Source organism: Lithobates pipiens, unplaced genomic scaffold (assembly GCF_037356315.1).
Source record: "Lithobates pipiens isolate NorthernLeopardFrog02 unplaced genomic scaffold, aLitPip1_a1.2 Scaffold_8, whole genome shotgun sequence".
Lineage (NCBI taxonomy): Eukaryota > Metazoa > Chordata > Amphibia > Anura > Ranidae > Lithobates > Lithobates pipiens.
The window spans coordinates 183,235,815-183,253,465 of record NW_027507903.1 but is presented as its reverse complement, the minus strand read 5'-3'; the positions used below and the strand labels follow the sequence as shown (position 1 = coordinate 183,253,465).

General features: G+C 42.2%; 2 long non-coding RNA genes across 2 annotated transcripts; one reads left to right on the top strand and one right to left on the bottom strand.

Moving 5' to 3' along the window:
- Positions 1 to 5,364: 5,364 nt before the first annotated feature.
- LOC143964387 (uncharacterized) lies at positions 5,365 to 8,180 on the bottom strand. Its single transcript, XR_013271127.1, has 2 exons — positions 7,675 to 8,180; positions 5,365 to 5,649 (listed from the first exon to the last, which is right to left on the bottom strand). It is a non-coding gene; the product is annotated as an uncharacterized LOC143964387 (long non-coding RNA).
- Positions 8,181 to 8,836: 656 nt separating this feature from the next.
- On the top strand, positions 8,837 to 9,509 carry LOC143960059 (uncharacterized). Its single transcript, XR_013270247.1, has 2 exons — positions 8,837 to 9,057; positions 9,158 to 9,509. It is a non-coding gene; the product is annotated as an uncharacterized LOC143960059 (long non-coding RNA).
- The last annotated feature ends 8,142 nt before the right edge of the window (positions 9,510 to 17,651 follow it).

Genomic DNA, 17,651 nt, shown 5'->3' with positions numbered 1-17,651 from the left:
CACTTCCCGACCAGCGCACGACGATGTACGTCGACAGAATGGCACGGGCAGGCATATTGGCGTACATGTACGTCCAATATTCGTTGCCGCCGTGCCATCGGGAGCGCGCCGCCGTGAGTCCGGTCGCGCGTGAGTCCGGTCGCGGGACCCGCAGACTCGATCGCCGCGGGCATCCCCGCGATCGTCTCACGGAGCGGCCGAATGGAGGAAATGCTGTATAAACAACATTTTTCCATTCTGCCTAGCAACTAGTGACGCTGATCTCTGCTCCATGTGATTGGAGCAGAGATCAGTGTACACTAAATGAAAGCCCAACCCCCCACAGTTAGTAACACACCCCTAGGAACACTTAACCCCTACACTGCCACCCACTGGTTAACCCTTTCACTGCCAGTGTCATTTACACAGGAATCACTGCATTTATATAGCAGTGATTACTGTATAAATGACAATGGTCCCAAAAATGTGTCAAAAATGTCCGATGGGTCCCCCACAATGTCGCAGTCACAATAAAAATCGCAGATCGCCGCCATTACTAGTAAAAAAAAAAATAATAAAAAATTATTAATAAAAATGCTATAAAACTATCCCTATTTTGTAAACGCTATAACTTTTGCGCAAACCAATCAATAATCGCTTATTGCGATTTTTTTTACCAAAAATATGTAGAAGAATACGTATCGGCCTAAACTGAGGGAAAAAAATGTTTTTTTATATATTTTTGGGGGATATTTATTATTACAAAAAGTAAAAAATAATGCGTTTTTTTCAAAATTATCGCTCTATTTTTGTTTATAGCGTAAAAAATAAAAACCGCAGGGGTGATCAAATACCACCAAAAGAAAGCTCTATTTGTGGGAAAAAAAGGACGTTAATTTTGTTTGGGAGCCACGTCGCACGACCGCGCAATTGTCAGTTAAAGCGACGCAGTGCCGAATCGCAAAAAGTGGTCTGGTCTTTGACCAGCAAATTGGTCCGGTCTGAAAGTGGTTAATGTAAATATTAGCATCTGTAATATCAGATGTTATATCAGAAGAAAAACGGTCTGAAAGCGAACGACAGGAAAACAGGAAAATTGTAGGGGCCCTCTAAACTTGCTCCCATGTGGCTATATTGTAGCGTGCTCAGTGGCTATAGACTGTATAGACAGGCCTGCTGTGGACAAGTCAGCAACTCTGTGTGCATTCCAGCAGGCTAATTATTTCCATTCCAGGTGGATATGTGTTCCACCAGAACCACAAATGTTTAGACTTAGGCCTCATTTACACCAGCGCTGTCAGATCTGCATGTATAGGTATTTAGAGAACAATTTGAAAAGCAAAAATCTTTTGCAATTTGGTCGCATTGTACAAGTTATAGTTGCACAAAAAGGTGTCTGAAAAGTGACCGCCCATATAAGATGGGTATGCAGGGGGCTCCAGATGGCTTTCTCTCCCTTCATAAACGTGGAAGTCATATGTCTACCCAGTGGCCCTCACAAAATTTATATAACTTCACCCCATATCTGGCATGTTTACAGGGGAGCTACTGTTTGATGGTAAGTCTGCCTGTGAAATGTATGAGGAACCCATCAATGCAGATATTTTTGTGGGGAGTATAAATGTAAGAAATTTTTGTGAAAAAATTGATAAGTGGTCTAATTATAGTAGCTCACAAAAGTGAGTACACCTCTCACATTTTTGTAAATATTTTATTCTATCTTTTAATGTGACAACATTGCAGAAATTAAACTTTGCTACAATGTAAAGTATTGCGTGTACAGCTTGTATAACAGTGTCAATTTGCTGTCCCCTCAAAATAACTCAACACACAACCATTAATGTCTAAACCGTTGACAACAAAAGTGAGTACACCCCTAAGTGAAAATGTCCAAATTGGGCCCAAAGTGCCAATATTTTTTGTGGCCACCATTATTTTCCAGCACTGCCTTAACCCTCCTGGGTATAGAGTTCACCAGAGCTTCACAGGTTTCCACTGGAATCCTCTTCCACACCTCCATGATGACATCACGGATCTGGTAGATGTTAGAGACCTTGCACTCCTCCGCCTTCCATTTGAGGGTGCCCAACAGATGCTAAATAGGGTATAGGTTTGGAGACATGCTTGGCCAGTCCATCACCTTTACCCTCAGCTTTTTTAGTAAGCCAGTGGTCGCCTTGGAGGTGTGTTTGGGGTCGTTATCATGTTGGAATTCTGCCCTGTGACCCAGTCTCTGAAGGGAGGGGATCATGCTCTGCTTCAGTATATCACAGTACATGTTGCCATTCATGGTTTCCTCAATGAACTGTAGCTCCCCAGTGCCGGCAGCACTCATGCAGCCCCAGACCATGACACTCCCACCACCATGCTTGACTGTAGGCAAGAAACACTTGTCTTTGTACTCCAGTCCTCACCTGGTTGCTGCCACACATGCTTGATACCATCTGAACCAATACGTTTATCTTGGTCTCCTCAGACCACAGGACATGGTTCCAGTAATCCATTTTCTTAGTCTGCTTGTCTTTAGCAAACTGCAGGCTTTCTTGTACATCATCTTTAGAAGAGGCTTCCTTCTGGGACGATAGCCTTGCAGACCAATTTGATGCAGGGTGCGGTGTATGGTCTGAGCACTGACAGGCTGACCCCCACCCCTTCAACCTCTGCAGCAATGCTGGCAGCAATCATACATCTATTTCCCAAAGACAACCTCTGGATATGATGTTGAGCACGTGCACTCAACTTCTTTGGTGGACCATGGCAAGGCCTGTTCTGAGTGGAACCTGTCCTGTTATACCGCTGTATAGTCTTGGCCACCATGATGCAGCTCAGTTTCAGGTTCTTGGCAATCTTCTTATAGTCTAGGCCAGTGATGGCGAACCTTGGCACCCCAGATGTTTTGGAACTACATTTCCCATGATGCTCATGCACTCTGCAATGTAGTTGAACATCATGGGATATGTAGTTCCAAAACATCTGGGGTGCCAAGGTTCACCATCACTGGTCTAGGCCATCTTTATGTAAAGCAAAAGTCCTTCTTTCCAGATCCTCAGAGAGTTCTTTGCCATAAGTTACCATGTTAAACTTCCAGTGACCAGTATGAGAGCGATAACACCAAATTTAACATACCTGCTCCCCATTCACACATGAGACCTTGTAACACTGATGAGTCATATGACACCGGGCAGGGAAAATGGCTAATTGGGCCCAATTTGGACATTTTCACTTAGGAGCGTACTCACTTTTGTTGCCAGTGGTTTAGACATTAATGGCTGTGTGTTGAGTTATTTTGAGGGGACAGCAAATTTACACTGTTATACAAGCTGTACACTCACTACTTTACATTGTAGCAAAGTGTCATTTCTTCAGTGTTGTCACATGAAAAGATGTAATAACATATTTACAAGTGTACTCAATTCTTTTTGTTATTCCCATGTTTACAATAAGGCCAAGAAAGGTTTAAAAAGAAATAGGGATTACTGGCAATGTACTTTTGGACATACAGGTTACATTGCCTCACAATTCATTTGAATAATTCTTAGGTGAAAAACAAATAAAAAAATAAACAGGTGAAAAACCTTTTGTTCCACCTGAATTCCTGCTTGGACTTTAAAAGGGATAAGGCATATCTCTGAAGTATCCCTGATTTCAAGGGACTGTCCCTCATTCCTCCTCATGTGTCCCTCATTTTGTTCTGATCTATATATAGTTGTATATAAAATGCACAATGTATCTTTTAAATAGTGTTTCTCAGTACTAATCCTTTCATCCAAATTCTAAATTGCTGCATTTTTTTAATTCCAAAAGCCAATATAAATGAATAGTATTAGTGTAGTAGTAGTGGTAAAAAAAAAAAACTTGTGGGTCTAACCAATCATTTGATTGTGCAATTGTCCTTTTAAGGAGGGGGGGGGAGGCATGGCAGGGGGTGTGCCTTATGCCTGCATAATTTTGCTAATAGGTGCCCCTCACTCTCATCTCAGAAAGTTGGGAGGTATGGATATGGTCTTGCTGAAGTACTGAAGTACAGGGGCAGAGAGTAGCCACAAAAGATTTGAAAGTGCCTCTGAGGCCCTAATCCTAATGACTGATATTGTAACACCCCACTACTTGTGCTTGCCACTTCACGGGTCTGGTGATACTAGATCTGGTGTGGCTAATGATCCAGAACACTGTTGCTGGCTAATGCTGGTCTGGCAACACTGTGACTGGTGTGGCTAGGGATTAGGAACACTTTATGACTCACACTGGTCTGGTGACACTGACATTGTTGCTGATGTACATTGGTCAGAGGCAGGTGGTGTTCCATTTTGGGGGGGGGGGCAAACAAACCAAGTGACCCCCCCACCCCGTTCGGTCACGTGATCAAACCCTCCACCCATCCGCCCACCAGCTCCTCACTTATCCCTTCCAGGTCACAGGCATCTTCAGCAGCTTCCCCCCTGCTTCTGCTCCCGGGCGATACCGTCGCGTCTCTTCTTGGAGAAGGCCTTTGCCCTTTCTTAAACCAGTTAGAGCCTCAGGCTAAAAATCATGTGCTTAAAAAAAAAAAAAAACCTTTGAAACCCATGCGACCGGTGCCCTGCATGTAGATTAGGGGCCGGACAAATGGATCCCCTGCACCCCTAATGGAGCAGCCACCACTGGGTCTGGTGTTACTGACACTGGGGTGGCAGAGATCGGGAAACAATGTTGCTGGGTTACACTGGCATGGTATCACTGATACTAGTTTGACCGTGATCAGGAACGCTGTCTGGCTGCAACGATCTGTTAACACTGTGACTAGTGGGGCTAACAATTAGAGAGACTGTTGCTGGCTGCACCAGTCTGAACATACTGCCAGCAATCAGGAACACTAGGCCTGGCTTACACTGGTGTGGCTACCAATCATGGACACTGTGGCTTCTGCACACTGTACTGGTGTGGCTAGCTATCAAGGACATTGTTGCTGACTGAACTGGTTTAATGACACTGTACTGGTGTGGCTAGAGATCAGGGACCATGTAAATGGGAAAAAATAAATAAATGATTCTTCCACAGTAGGAAACGCTCTGTTTCTTCTCACAGTCATTGGTGAGAGGAAACAGAGCGGTGGCTGTCACATGCAGCCTGTGTTTACTTTTTTGATCACTATGGTTAGTCCAAGGAGACAGTGATCACAGGGCTATGGTTCTTATTAATATTTATCAGCTTATTTGCCTCTTATTTAAGGTTTTCCTCAATCCAGCAATTAAAATCCAGCAATTAACAGCATATTGCTCTCTTGTTTTTATTGGATATGATTAGCTTGTCTTTTATACTTTTTTTTTTTTTTTTTGTTTTTTGTTACATTTCTATTATTACCTCCATTTAATTTATTTTCATTATTCATTTTAAATTCAGTCAGGATGATTTTTCTATATTTTATTTAGTGATATTATATGCTGATTCCTTACATTTCTGTTTACTAAGGGTTAATTCCCATCATGTGCATTGCTTATATAATCCCCGAAAGGTATCAAATAGGTTAGACTGATGAAGGGGGTGTCCCGACTCCTAAAACGCGTATCTCATCGATCTTTGCGAGAGGGAAGCTCTTCAGGTTACCACTTGGTGTGGTGCTCCTGCCTTCAGCGATGTCTCCAGCGTTCTTGGATCCTCGTCAAGTATGGCAGCTTCCTATAGCAGTGAAGCCTGGAATGTAAATACATATTTAACATTTTCACCTCTGGTGCAGTGTTAGCATGTATAAAAAACAATTGTGAAAAGACAACACCTTGTAGAATGTAAAAACAAAACAAAATTTAAGTGATAAATATCCTAGAACAAAATTTGAATGCCTTTGGTAAATAACGCATATTTTTTTTTTAGTGAACTGACTACATTGGAGAAAAATACCACGGGTCATATTAACACAAAAATGTGCGGTATTTATCTCTTAGTGAATTGAGATGTATGTATCTATTTTTATTTCGATATTAGGTCCAGATATGGGATCCCTAAGAAAACATTGCTTAGCAACTAGCTGCACCTGGGGTGAGGTGATGTGATTTCAAGTTATTTTTTCATAATATATATTGAAATAAAAGTATTTATTGATAAAGTTTAGATTTTGGGGAGTTTGAGGGTGGGGGACTAGCTGTATATGTCTATAAAATAAAGTCGTTTTAACATTTAAGGTCATATTTTGTGGGGGGGGGCGTCAATATTTTAACATACAATCTCTTGAAGCCGCAACATACACTTGCTGTACATCCCCCAATTACAGACACGGTTCTCCCTACTAGGACAGGAAAGATGATGAAAAGAAAGACCGGAGGGAAGAGAGACCAGCAAAGTGAAGCAAAGAAGTCACCAATGGAGAATGTCCGACCCTTCAAGCTCTTCTGCGGCTCCCAGAGATATAGAGGCTTTCTACAGGTTTACTGGTATGTCCTCACTTTTCCTTTATGATAGGAAACCTGCTGAATATATTGCAAATATAACCACTTTTTTATGTTCATTATATCTGTCAGACCCCCCCCCCCCCCCCCATCCTTGAACACTTACCTGCTTTTTGTCACCACTCCAGCTCTGTTCTGTCTGCAGCACCGCTCCTTTCAATTCCAGACCTCACAGGAGTTGCTGTCAGTCAAACTTCTTTGAGGAGGGAGCTGGGGCAGGGCCATCTTTAAGGCAGGGCAAAAGGGGCAGCTGCCCTGGGCCCTGTCATTATTGTGGGGCCCAAAGCAGCTGCCTCATACTTGCCAACATGTCCCTTGAGGTTTTAGTCCTGTTGTTGTGTACAGACGACTCACCTGCAGACCCTGTGTTTACATGTAAATAACCAGCATTCATATGTAAATAGCAGTGACATGCATATGTAAATAGCTGAGGCCAAAGGCATTGATATGTAAATAAGGCAGCATTCATATGTATATCATGCCCTCTGCAGTGAGAAGATGATGTGCTGTAACCTACAGCAACCAGTGAGCAGTATTACTGTACAGTAATCTCTAGCAGCCAATCAACAAGCCGAAATCATGTGCTGTAACCTCTAGCAACTAATCAGTGAGCCTTAAGGAATGCTGTAACCTCTAGCAACCAGTCAGTAAGCAGTAATGATATGCTGTAACCTCTGGCAACCAATCGCAGCCTGATCTGATACAGTAAACTGATTTTAAGTCTAGCTGCTATTTATTGTATGTCTCAGAGAATGTGGAGAGCCAAATTGCATGGGGGGAGGGGGGCCCTAAGCAAATTTTTGCCCAGGGCCCAATCAATATTAAAGATGGCCCTGAGCTGGGGCATGGCTTACCAGCACTGTGTGCGTCTATGGATGCATACAGCCCGAGTCAGAAGCATGCCCGCATGGGTGCCCCCATAGTACACTACTTGCTAAGGGGGCACTCAGAGGAAAAAGGAGCAGACAGCGTCAGTGAGGGACTGCCAAAAAGGAGGTAAAAAAACGAATATTGATAAACAAAGCAGGTAAACATTTTTATTTATTTAATTGTAAACATTTGCCTTTAATAGCACCTTAATGTTAAACTGATGACCTGTAGGGGCTTTTAAAATGCCATCTATGGGAAGTTTAGGGTACTGAAGCTTTTTATTTTTGTTTGACATGTTGGGTATTATATTTTGTGCACCAATACTAAAGTGGGATTTTTTATTTCAAGCCTCCTTCACGTAAAGGCAAAAAATCAACCAACAATGAGATTTCAAACCCATTTTCACCTGAGATGAAGGATGAGATCTTTAGGCTAAGGATCCGTGCACAGGTGGACAGAATCTGTGATTCCTTCATTGTCAGATTGGGAGGACCAAGATTTTTTGACAGAAGACACAATGAGCTCCAAACTGCAGGGGAACCTGGCTATGTTCCAAGGAAAAGAGGATTTACATTTATTTACTGACACACACTGGTCAACATACATTGACTGACATACACTGATCTAAACTAACAGAGGACATCCAGATGTACATAAACTGACTGGTACATCATACGTTAGAGAGATGCACACAGACACACAACCAAATTAGAAGGCCTCCTGCAAACATACATCTTACATTAGAAAAACGATGACTAGCATCGAGTAGGGTAGCTTAGTGTAGTTTAGTGTAGGTCCTGCCCTAGAATAGTCTACCTTGCCGTGGTGGGCAGGCTTGGAATCTCCTGGTCAAAAGTGTGTCAGTAAATGGAAGGAGATCTCTAGAGCTTCACTCTTGGCCAATTGATTTCACTAAAGGACTCTTGTGGGGTTCAATCTCAGTGCATCGGCGCCATGCATAAAGGGGCCCCTCGAGTGGTGTCAATAGACACTGCAAGGTGGGAGTCTATTGTTTGTTTTTGTATTTTTTTTTTTTTTTTTTTTTTTTTCTCTGTCTTTCCACCTGATGCTGCAGCCAAGATGGAGGGGCACCCACTGAGGTATGGATTATCCTCAGCTGTGAGTGTTCCCTCATCTCTTCACAGCTGCAAAAGACATCATGCATGACGCTGGCGGGGATCCGCCCAGGGCCTGGGGTATATGAGCTGGGACAGACAGACAGTTCACTCCTCCACTGTGCTCCACTAGGAAGAGATCACTCCTTAACTCTACATATGGGTAATAGCTTTATGCATGTTTTTTTTTTTTTTCTCCTTTTTGCAAATACATTGTTTCATTCAGAGCACTGCACATACTTTTTTACACATTTGGATTGGATGATTTTGTATTTCCCCATCATCCATTTCCACTTATTTAACACACATTTAGTCTTCTCCTATTTCCCAATCATTCATGTATATCTCATTCACACACATTTTTTAGCAATCAGCTATATTCATTCAACACGTTCAATCCAACACTCAGTGTCCTGCTTTTGGGTTTTTTTTTTGTTTTTTGTTTTTTTTTTTTTGTTTTTTTGTGACCCATCACACTTTTCTCTTTCACAGATTTGGGTAACACACATATACATTTAGTACCTAGTGGACCTGTGTTGAGGATGTCTGTTTCGGTGCCCCCTGACATTGTTGGGGGATGGTCTGAACCCTGCCTCAACCCCGGATGAGACGGTTTTATCCCAGCTCTAACAGTTCCCATTGCTGGAAGTTCTGCCCAATCTTTGGGCTACTTTGTAAGTCACTTTATCAATCAAGTGGACCAATTTGATACTTTCTCTATTTAACTGAGGTTCCGCCTATATTAACATTTGTCATATTTATTTGCTTTTTTAGTAAAAACATGCATCCCACCCCTGATGACTGGCAAGAAGCCAAGAAACGCGTCGGGTTCTCAAACTAAGGATGCCTACCTAAGCTTATTTTAATCCTTGATAATATCAACTTTTGTCTTATTGAGTTTGTACTCGTTCATGTGATTTTATGATTTTTGATTTATGCATTTCTGTTATGAACTGCATCCATGTATGTCCATTGATTTGTCTATACTTCGAGATTCTCTGATTACTATTATGAAAATATATTGAGTGTATATCCATATTTATATTACTGTACTACTATTGTATGCATTCCGATCTTGGACAACCCCTAGTGGCTATTGATTATAAATTAAATCTAAATCATTTTATTCACATGTATTCATATATTGTTATTTTCAATTGACATGCTTCGTTTAAAGTCCCACTTGTTCCCCTTTTCTTTTTACATAATGTACCCGGGATGGAAGCATGCCATTGCTATTTAGTACTGCAGCTAGGTCACTTATCTTTAAACTAAAGGACTCTTGGGTTTATTTAATGTACATAAAAATAGTTGTAAAAGGGATGGATGTTTATTGGTACATAATCATACTTTCATAAAAAGTAAGCAGAAGAAGACATTCTGCCCCTTATCTCCATGTTACTTTGTGTGCATTGAGCTGTATTTATCATTGATGCTGGGAAAAAAACTGACCCAAATGGGGGGGGGGAGTTACTAAAACTGGAGCACACAGAATCAGGTGCAGTTGTGCACAGTAACCAATCAGCTTCTTACTTTAGATTGGTAAATTTTAGCTTTGACAAACCTAGAAGCTGATTGGCTACCATGCACAGCTGCACCAGATTCTGTGTGCACCAGTTTTAATACATTTCTCCATAGAGTCAACAGCAATAGCAGATATATAGATTTTATCTTTCATTTCACACTGCACCTGAAATATCATGGGTGATTACTGTGGGAGGTGTAGACTTTTACTGACATACTTATTTCCCCAGGCGTTACAGTGTTACTAAACCCACATCAGTAAAATGAGTCTATATATGCAGTAAAGCATGCTTGTTATAATCAGTGTGGAACCTAAGGGGTTAATCCTCTGCATTATGTAAAAAGGCTGTTTGATCTTGTTTCCTCTCATCCTCCTCATTCTTCCACAGTTCCCAATCCATATCCTTTTAGTACAGAGCCTTGAGGGTACTCTGCACATGCTCAGTTTGGTATGTTTTGCTAAAGAGTTTTTTTTTGGGGGGGGGGGTGCATGTGATCAGCGCAGAGTCATTTAGCATTGTCCAGAGTGCAGGGGTCATGCAGCCTCATAGGATAGTCAGAGGAGAATGGAGACTCCTCCTGCAAGCTTTCACCAATGTCATAGTCATAAGACTGCTATATACTGCGATGAGTAAATGTATTTAGCAGTTTATATTTACTAAAAATAATTGTATTTCCATATTTTATGTACTGTGGGAGACCAGATATAGTGAATGCATTGTCCTGGGTTTAGTAACACGTTAAGTTATATTAAAGAAGTTCTATTGACACAGCATCGGCGATCGTGTGTACGAATTGTATCTTAGTGAGGACTTCTGAGAAAATCAGTGAGCCAATCACACAAGCAGGAAATTATGTTTTGAGGGGGGGGGGGGGGGGGGAGCCATATTGCATTGCACTTTACAGAAAATTACAGTACTGCAGATTGAAAACGATAGGTCATTTTTAATAACATTCAATTACAATATGACTATTTTTTTTACCCATGAAAGTGGGTAAAGTGCTCCTAAGGCACATCACTGATATTCCGCCTTCAACCTCACCGATATCTAATTAACATTTGCGAAACGTTTGTGTTATCACACTGATACAGACGTGTTCACACCACGTTACCTCAGCTGTGAATTAAAGGAGTTGACAATCTCCAATTTCTCCCAGCCATGACATATACCTTAATTTTTTTGCCACACAGGTTTGCAAAGTGACACAAAAGCTACATATATTTTTATGGAGGCTGGATTTGTGGTAGCTTCACATTCACAGAGGCATTTCATGTATAATTGTCCTCAAGATCCTCCCAACTGGGGGTTCACTTCCAGGCCCAGGTCCCATAGCAGCCAGGTGGGCAGCTAGTGTTACTCCACTGGGCAAGGCGCTTTAGTTAAAGTGGAACTAAGATGTACAAAATGCAGATTCTGTGAGGTTGTTTTACTAAAAGTAGAGTTCAAAACTTGGTGCAGCTGTGTATGGTAGCCAATCAGTTTCTAACTTCACCTTGTTCAGTTAAGCTTTAACAACATGGAAGCTGATTGGTTTCTATGCAGAGCTGTACCCAATTTTGCACTCTCAGTTTTAGTAACCCCTGTATGTCTCCTCTTCCTCGCCTGCTAGCTAATTCTTCCTAACACTGAGCCAAACAGGTGCAGCTCAGCACAAAGTCTCAACCTGTTTTGGGTGTTGGGAAGAATTAACTCCGCTGTTGGCCAGACAAACAAGACATTAAAATAACATTATAAAAATGCCAGTAGCTTTGCAGTGAGTTTTTCAAAGTTTTTGCAACGGCATTTTCCCGCGTTAACTTTGTTTGCTTTTTGTTTGTTTCGTATCTTCTTCTTTTTTTTTTTTTTTTTTTTTTATGGATCAAAAACGCTGGTGAGCCACGTTTTTGAGCATTTTTTTGATGTTAGAGTGTTTTTACAGCTGAAAAATTCCTCTCGGAACCCACTAGTTGAAAGCCAAAAAACGCCGCAGCCAAAAACTGCTGATAACAGCCTATGTGTGCGTGGACACATGGGTAACATGATGGTGAGTTTATTGACTGTGGAAAAAAAACACCTGAAGCCAAAAAACAGCAGCTGTAAAAACGTCCAGAAATGTTCAGTGTGCATGAGGCCTTAACCACTTCAGCTCCGGACCAATAAACACCTTAAGGACCAGAGGTCTTTTTGCAATTTCGCACTGCGCTGCTTTAACTGGTAATTGCCCGGTCATGCAATATTGCACCCAAACGAAATTTGCGTCCTTTTCTTCCCACAAATAGAGCTTTCTTTTGATGGTATTTGATTGCCTCTGCGATTTTTTTTTTTTTGCGATATAAATGGAAAAAGAGCGAAAATTTTGAAAAAAAATATATTTTCTTCTTTTTGTTATAAGAAAAATCGAATAAACTAAATTTTAGTCATACATTGAGGGCAAAATTTATTCAGCCACATGTCTTTAGTAAAAAAAATGTCAATAAGCGTATATTTTTTGGTTTGCGCAAAAGTTATAGCGTCTACAAACTAGAGTACATTTTCTGGAATTTACACAGCTTTTAATTTATGACTGCCGATCTCATTTCTTGAGGTGCTAAAATGGCAGGGCAGTACAAATCCCCCCCAAATGACCCCATTTTGGAAAGTAGACACCCCAAGGAAATTGCTGATGGGTATGTTGAGCCCATTGAATATTTATTTTTTTTGTCCTAAGGGATTGAATAATGACAAAAAAAAAAAAAAAAATTTTTTTTTACAAAAAGTTGTCACTAAATGATATATTGCTCACGCATGCCATGGTTATATGTGGAATTGCACGCCAAAATATATTCCGCTACTTCTCCCGAGTATGGGGATACCACGTGTGTGGGACTTTTTGGGAGTCTAGTCGCGCACGGCACCCCGAAAACCAATCACCACCTTCAGGATTTCTAAGGGTGCAAATTTTTGATTTAATTTCTCACTACCTATCACAGTTTCGAAGGCCATAAAATGCCAAAATAGCACAAAACCCCCCAAAATGACCCCATTTTGGAAAGTAGACACCCCAAGCTATTTACTGAGAGGCATGTTGAGTCCATGGAATATTTTATATTTTGCCACAAGTTGCGGGAATATTACAAACTTTTTTTTTTTTTGCACAAAGTTGTCACTAAATGATATATTGCTCACACATGCTATGGGCAGAAGTCAAATTACACCCCAAAATAAATTCTGCTGCTTCTCCCGAGTACGGGGATACCACATGTGGGGGACTTTTTGGGAGCCTAGCCACGTACGGGACCCCGAAAACCAAGCACTGCCTACCGGATTTGAATATAAAATGCTATAAAAAACAAACTAACCAGAGTCACCCGTAACACTTATACGGTGATCAGTGGTGAAAGGGTTAACTAGGGGCAATCAGGGGGTTCAAATTTTTATTAGGTAGTATATGGGGGTCCCTGGCGCTATATAAAAACCTGACGGGGAACCTAAATAACTAACTGGCTAACCAGCGTCACCAGTGACACTTATACTGTGATCGCTGGTGAAAGGGGGTGAAAGGGTTAACTAGCAGCAATCAGGGGGTTAAAACCATTATTGGGTAGTATATCGGGGTACCTAGCGCTATAAAAACCTGGCGGTGAACCTAAAAAAATAACTAGCTACCTAGCGACACTGATGCAGCGTTCAGAAAAATTATCGCTTAGTGACACTGGCAAAAGGGGGTGAAAGGGTTAACTAGCGGAAATCAGGGGGTTAAAACCATTATTGGGTAGTATATCGGGGTACCTAGCGCTATAAAAACCTGGCGGTGAACCTAAAAAAATAACTAGCGACTGTAGCGACACTAATGCAGCGATCAGAAAAACGATCGCTTAGTGACACTGGCAAAAGGGGGTGAAAGGGTTAACTAGCGGCAATCAGGGGGTTAAAACCATTATTGGGTAGTATATCGGGGTACCTAGCGATATAAAAACCTGGCGGTGAACCTAAAAAAATAACTAGCTACCTAGCGACACATGCAGCGATCAGAAAAATGATCGCTTAGTGACAGTGGCAAAAGGGGGTGAAAGGGTTAACTAGCGGCAATCAGGGGGTTAAAACCATTATTGGGTAGTATATCGGGGTACCTAGCGCTATAAAAACCTGGCGGTGAACCTAAAAAAATAACTAGCTACCTAGCGACTGTAGCGACACTAATGCAGCGATCAGAAAAACGATCGCTTAGTGACACTGGCAAAAGGGGGTGAAAGGGTTAACTAGCGGCAATCTGGGGGTTAAAACCATTATTGGGTAGTATATCGGGGTACCTAGCGATATAAAAACCTGGCGGTGAACCTAAAAAAATAACTAGCTACCTAGCGACACATGCAGCGATCAGAAAAATGATCGCTTAGTGACACTGGCAAAAGGGGGTGAAAGGGTTAACTCTAGGGGCAATCAGGGGGTTAAATCTTTATTGGGGGGTGATAGGGGGCTACCCTGGACCTAACACTAACTGTCCTGACAGTTTTTACTGTCACAACTGACACTGAATGCATTGATCAGTAAAGAAATGATCAATGCAATCAGTGACACTGTGACTGGGGGGGGAGGGGGGGCGGGATCGGGGGGGGGACCGGGGGGGGTTTGTGTGCCTGTGTGTACCTACATGTCAGTGTAGTGTTGGTGCACACTTACTTTTACTCTTCTCCTCGTAGTCCGGTCAAAAAGACCGCCCCGAGGAGAATGACATCACTTCCTCCTTCCTGTGTAAACAATACACAGGGGAGGAAGCTTCTCATTGGCAAGGAGCGATCCAGAGGGGGTGGCCGAAAACCAACGGCCATCCCCTCATCACGGAGCGCTCCTGGACCGAATCGGACCGCCGTAAACAGCGGGAGGGGGTCCGATCGGACCCCCCACCCGCTGGAAGGCAATCACGTAGATGTACGTGATTGTGCCTGCCTGTGCCATTGTGCTGACGTACATTGGCAATACGGCGGTCCTTAAGTGGTTAAAGTAATATTGTTCTGGCAATATTACACTATTGGAGTGTTTTCATTTTATATTCGGTTTGGTACCTCTCTGTACCAGGTGTGTATGCGCTTTTTTTTTTTTTTTGTGCTGCTGCCAGGGTGCTGGAGTTGTTTGAGCGCCACTCTGAAATGGACCCTCCTGCCTGTGAGATGCTGAATTGGCTATGTTAAAAAGAGCATGTTTACCACTCTTAGCAGGGGGTTACAATCTTTCCGGCAAGCAGAGCATGAGAGTAAAGGGTGTTTACCGGGCTTTCTTGGAGACTCTTATTTGCATCATTGCTGTGAGATCACCTGAAGATTATGCTTTTCTTGTTTTTTCTGGACTTTTCTTTGGCTCACTTGCACTTTATGGACTATTGATGTGTAATTGCATGTACTGTTTGAGCACTGCACTATTTTTTTATTATGTAATAAGTGTTATTAAGCCGACCCCCTAATTCATGCACCTGGCCCCGAATCTACATGCAGGATGTCGGGCACATGGATTCCAATAGGGTTTTTTTTTTTTTTTTTTTTTTTTTTTTTAAGCACCCGATTAGAGCCTAAAGCCCCATACACACTATCAGTTTTCTGCCGCATTTTTCCTTCAGATTTACCAAAACCATGTAGTGGAAGGACCTGTGTGATTGCACACAAATTGAAACTCCTAAGGTTTGACCTCATATTACATGGTTTTGGTAAATTTGAAGGAAAGAAAATCTGATAGTGTGTATGGGGCTTAAGGCTCTAATTGGCTTCAAAAATGGTGGAAATGCAGAGCACTTTGCCCCCCGAGCCCACCCACTTGTGTGACATTAGCGAATTAATATTTACTAATGTCTTCCTGCTTCTCCTCCTGGCCAATCAGGAAGTGGGACCTGAGACCCGACTGGCCAGGGAGTCTTGGCACTCCCAGCCAATCGGGTCTCAGGACCCTCTTCCTGTTCGACCAGTAGGAAAAGCAACGACCCCATCCTGCACCTCTCCCACAGCAAAAGGAGGCTGCCCAGATTGCCAGCTAAGTTGGGTTAGTGTGAGTTTGCACCCCTCCAATTTATAAAAAAAAAAAAAAAAAAAGAGCACTAGCCCCCACTGATCAAGACACAGTGCACAGCTGCTACATTTTTGTGAATTTATCCTAGCGCAGGTTTTACACTTTTTTTTTTTTGTATATTAGCTAAACATGCAGGTGCCGTTAGAAGTGAAACAATAAAAATTAGACCTTAGGCAAAACTGAGGCGACAACAACAGTTTATGGGACTCCAAAGTTACATTTCCTGGCAGCATACCAATAATGGTGCCCCATCGCTATTTCCACCCACAGGAGCACTTTAACCTCCTGCAGACCGCTCACAGAAAACCTTGTCAGCTTGCTTCCAGGTTTAGGTCGAGGGCAGGGGCTGGTGAGCGTGCGCTCCTGCCGGCCCGTGCTGTGATTGGACACAGCATGAGTTTGTCAGCCAATGATTTCGGCTGAAACCTGCTGATCGGCTGTGTCAAATCTCACACACAGAGTTCTATGTTTACAAACATGCAAAGCTCTGTGTACAGAGAACAGCAATCTGACTGTTTCTTGTCCCTGAAAAGCAGGGGGGGGGGGGGGGTGGGGGGGGAAACTGCCAGATCAGTATGTAAAAATGGCACATCATTACACTTGTTAGGCACACCTTTGACCCTCTGACTGCCCCTAGATGTTAATCCCTTCCTAGCCAGCGTCATTAGTACAGTGTCAGTGTACAGTTTTATCATTGATCACTGTATTAGTATCACTAGCAACATCAGTGTCTGTTAGCACCAGATTTCCCGCCACCCTATCAGATTAAAACTAGAAGTCGCTGATCAGGGCCATTATAGTATAGAACCTATAGCTGCGTCAATTCTAATATACCATTGTATAGATGTTATTTTCATACAAACCAATTAATATACACTTGAGATTATCTTTTATTTTTTTACACCAAAGACATTTTGGTCTAAATCTATAAAGAAATTTTTATTGGTTATGTTGTACAACAAATAGAAAAGGGTGTTTTTTTTTCTGTTTAAAAAAAAAAAAAACGCAGTGGTGATCAAATACCACCAAAAGAAAGCACTGTTTGTTTGAACAAAATTATATAAAGTTAATTGACGTACAGCATTGCATGACCACACAACTGCCAGTTAAAGTAGCGCAGTGCTGAATAGCAAAGAAATGTCCAGGGATAAAATCTTCCAGAGGTCAAGTGGTTAAAGTAAAACAAAAGTAAAATCAGTCTGCACGCGGCCCTAAAACACGAATACCACTGAATACAGTGCCCAATCACTGGGTATTTCAGCCTGCCATAGATAGTAGGCTGCAGACAGCAGGGCTGGATCCTGCACCTGTGGCTTGCGGGCACACAAAAATTCCAGGTTTTAATGCACAGGGACTAAGAGCGGGGTGGGCATGAGGCCGTAGTGTCTAGGAAAACCTTGTAGGTCACAGTCTAATTTCTGCCTGAAGAACCACTTCAAAATCAATACAGTAAAGAGAGCCCTGACCACACTGGGCATGTGTAGACCCACCCCAGTAACAATTTTTTTTTTTTTTTTTTTTTTTTTTTTTTAACGGCATGCAAAACACACCCAAAAAAAGTGCACACACATCAAGAGTGAACACAAAAACATTCAACGGGTGTCTACTGTCCTCCACAAGGAAGGACCTTACCCTGATCCCCTGGGGAGTTAGGCTCCAGACGGGGACTGAGGTACCAATACATGGCCCATCTAGCCGAAGCCAGACGACCACCTTTCTCTGGAAGGTCT